This window comes from Arachis ipaensis, chromosome B10 (genome assembly GCF_000816755.2).
Source record: "Arachis ipaensis cultivar K30076 chromosome B10, Araip1.1, whole genome shotgun sequence".
NCBI classification, from domain to species: Eukaryota; Viridiplantae; Streptophyta; class Magnoliopsida; order Fabales; family Fabaceae; genus Arachis; species Arachis ipaensis.
This window is the reverse complement of record NC_029794.2, coordinates 6,406,806-6,410,837: the sequence shown is the minus strand read 5'-3', so window position 1 is coordinate 6,410,837 and position 4,032 is coordinate 6,406,806.

Below are 4,032 nucleotides of genomic sequence, written 5' to 3'. Positions count from 1 at the left end.
GTATTCGAATGGTTATTGTCATTTTCAGGTAGATGCATGGTTTTTTGTATTAATTAATTATTATGTACCTTATGTAAATATATAAAAAGCAAAATTTTCTTATATCGTTAAGGAATTTAATTATGATGAACTGATTGTGTAAAATATTTTACCTAATCGACCAATTACATCTATTTTTTTAGATAATTATTTACGCATTCAAAGTAAAATAGTAGTAACAATAGTTAGATACATGCATAAAACTAATTAATTTATATTGACAATGTATTAAAATTAAATTAATCTTTTAGTCGTTAGAAAGAGTAACTAGAAAAATTTATCATTCTCAATATATATAAATTTTATAGATAGTGGTGTAAATTAAATTGTGACAAAGATTAAATAAGAGTGAACTCACCTTTAATTTTAATGTTTTTTCTAAATTAACCTGCATCTATGTATGTGGTTTATGCATTTGCATCATTCAGATGGTTGTAACCCCCTTTTAAAGTATAATATATTCGTGTCATCAATACATGAAAGATAACAATACTGAGAAAATAAAGGGTTAAATAATTAATTTTTATCCTTTAGAACCCAAAGAAATAATAGAATAATAAAATACATTAAACAAAAAGAATAAGTTAGTTTTGTCACAAAATAGTTACCTTGCTATTGCTGGCTAACTGGAGTACATGATCATTGATCACCAGTGAAATGGTCAATTCCAAATCATATTTTTAAATTAAAATATGCCGGATGTTCATTTTACTAGGTATGCGGATGATTATTTTCATTTTTAAGTGGATGTTTAGTTGATTGGATTGAATTTAAGTAGATACAATTAAAATATGTCGGATGTTCGATTTACTAAGTATGCAGATGGTTATTTTTATTCTTAAGTGGATGTTTATTTGATTGGATTGGATTTAAATAAGTACAATTAAAACATGCCGGATGTTCAATTCACTAGGTTTGCGGATGATAATTTTTATGTTAACGTAGATGTTTATTTGATTAATTAGACTGTATCTAACTCAAATTTACCCGATTTTACAACACCAAAATCATACAAGTTCAAAGATCTAACTTAGATTTACCCGATTTTGCAACACTAGAATCATACAAGTTCAAAAAACGAACTGAACATCTATATGTTTGAGACTAGAAAAACATCACACTGTCGTATGAATAAAACAAACACATATGCACACACACATATGAGGAGAAACACTTGGTTCTAATAAGATGAATTCTATGACAATGCTAATTTTTAAGAACTGAAATGAGATAAATGAAATGAAATCTAAAATGCTATAGCGTTTAGAAACAATGGATTCTATGAACTCTTGAAAGGGAGCCAGCTCCTTTTTGTCAATCAAACCGAATTCCTGTCAAGGAAAAAAGATATCCTTAATAATGCTGCATCATGATGACAGTGTTAAGGTCGTCAAGGCAGTCATAAGTTAAGAAAGCTTGTCAAGAGTTCTCTACTTGTTATCTTACTCCAACATTTTGGCGGCTAGAGATTGTACCTGTGATCCTTCTTTCTCTTCTTTGCTCATCCCTTTTATAACCTATGCGATAGCTGATGTGCACTGAAAAATACGAGCATAGCTCAATTTTCAGGCATATCAATTACTAGTGTGTAGAAAAAAATGTTTAGAATAAGAAAACCCAACAAATAAATTGACATTTACTTTAAAGCAAACGTTAAAAAGGCAAAGATAAAAAATAAAAATATAAAACACTATGCAAGATAAAAGCACATTTCTTTTTCTTAACCAATACAGTAATGTACTTTGAGTGTTGCATGTCATTCTGAATATCACTACCTGTATACTTAGATTTCACTTTGATTTGTTGAATTTCTAAATTTGACAAGAAAATTTGAAAAGAGACAAAGAATGATGGAAAAGAAACACATATAATTATAATAAATAAGTACCAGAGTCAATTAGAATCCATTTTCCTCCTGTTTGACCTTCCACACTAGGTAGCATCACTAGGTCTACACCTTTTTGCTTCTGCTTAGCCTGCTTATAACAAAAACGAACAAAATAAATAAATAAATAAACAAATTTTGAATTTCTTTAAGAAATAATACAAGGCAAAAAAAATGCATCAGTAGTTTTATTCATGAATCATGACATAGCAAGAACTAAGCCTAGAAACTACAAAATAATATACATGTTTGGTTTCTTATTTGGCAGCATTAAACCCATGAAAATGGCCAATTCAAGTATCAAAATTTTCAAGTTTCAATACCGAAAACCTTTTACTTTTCAACCTAGTGAAAAGTAAATACGGATGAGAAGAAAATCTTAAATTCATCAAAGCATAACTAAATGGTTGCTTTCACTTTAACCAATAAAATAGAGTGAAACTCAATTCCAACACAGAATAAAATAAATATCCGCATACATAGTACATTGAACATCCGCTATAGTTGATAATAAACATCTAACAAATTATTCAAATAATAAAATGATGTACAGAAGAAGAAAAATCCAGTAACTTAACAAAAGCCGTTGAATAAACATCCATTTATCAAATAAATCCATAGACATCAACTAACCTATTGAAGCAGCAATGAGGGAGGCGGTCAGCATCGGGTCTGGTGCGAGAGAGTGCGACGCTGGGTGCGAAAGTTTGGTGGCGCGGCGACAGCAACCAAGAGTTTCTCTGTCTGGACAAACATAACCCAAATTAAAAAAGTATATAAACGACAGTGGTTAAAAACCAGAAAATCAACACTAACCACAGTAAGTTTTCTTCCAAATCAGTGCAATAAATCAAACATATACACCTTCACGCAAATGCAGCACACCCATTTTAATTAATCATCAACTAAATTCTTTGCATGAACAGCTATTCATGAAATAAACAACCAACAAGCAACAAACCTTTGGCAGCAGCGAGCAGGAGGGGAAAACCACGATGTTGGAGGGCGTTCACGCGAAAACAGCGGCGGCACGAAGAAGCTCTGGGGGTCAACGTTGGGTCAGGTGCGATGGAGTGCGATCCCGGATGCGTACGGTTGGCGATGCGGCGATGGCTACCGGGAGCTCCTCGGCGACGTCAACATTCTACGGTGGTGTGAGGAAGGCGCGCGGGAAGAGTGGAGCAGCACGTGACTTCCGTGAATGGCCGACCTTGATTCTTGCGGGAGGAGTATGTGGGTGGCGCCAGATATCCAGTTTGCAGTAGACTACCGCGAGAGGTTCTGTTGCAGTGCCGACGGTAGAGGATGTTGGGTGTGACTACTGTATTTTTGAATTTGGGGGGTGTGAGTGGGTGGGGGGAGGATGGTTAAAACCTGAATAGTCAAAATTAGAGTTTGGTGGGTGAAGGAGGTGTTTTTATTCTATTGGGTCAATTTTAAAGTCATTGTAGCCATTGTAAAGATATCCTATTGTCTCCCTAGCAGGATTCTTTTTCTAATTAAAAGGTCTGCTATCAATACTACTCAAAGCATATATTAAAGCATTCATCGTCTTTTATATGTGTATATGATCGATCACAATTACTGCTTCCAAGATCCATTGAAAAGTTTTCACTACACAAACAATAAGTTAATTTCACAAAGAACGAAGCAAAAATAGTAAATTTGAATCAAGCTTGATTTATGTTGTGTAAATATAATGGAGACAAATATTAATTTATTTTCAATGTACATTTTATATTTAAATATATATTTTATATTAATAATTGATTTTGATATAAGTTTAGTATAGTTGATGAGTTAAATATTTAACGTTTTGTCCAATTTTAATTGGTTCTGTCAGATTTTCTTTTTAAATGATCAAAATATTATACCAAACTGATATAGAGTTTAATTGACTGATTTTTTTGTCAAACCGATCAGTCCGATTTTAACAATTATAATTAAGACAAGTTGACCGTCAGCTGCCATTGTTAATGTGTTTTTATGTTAGAATTTCGGACTATTATTTTGATTTTCTTTTTAAATTTTTTTCTTATTGTATTAAATGGCATATTAAACTTTTTTTATTTGGTAATACATATTAGAAAAAAAATAAAAAAAGATGA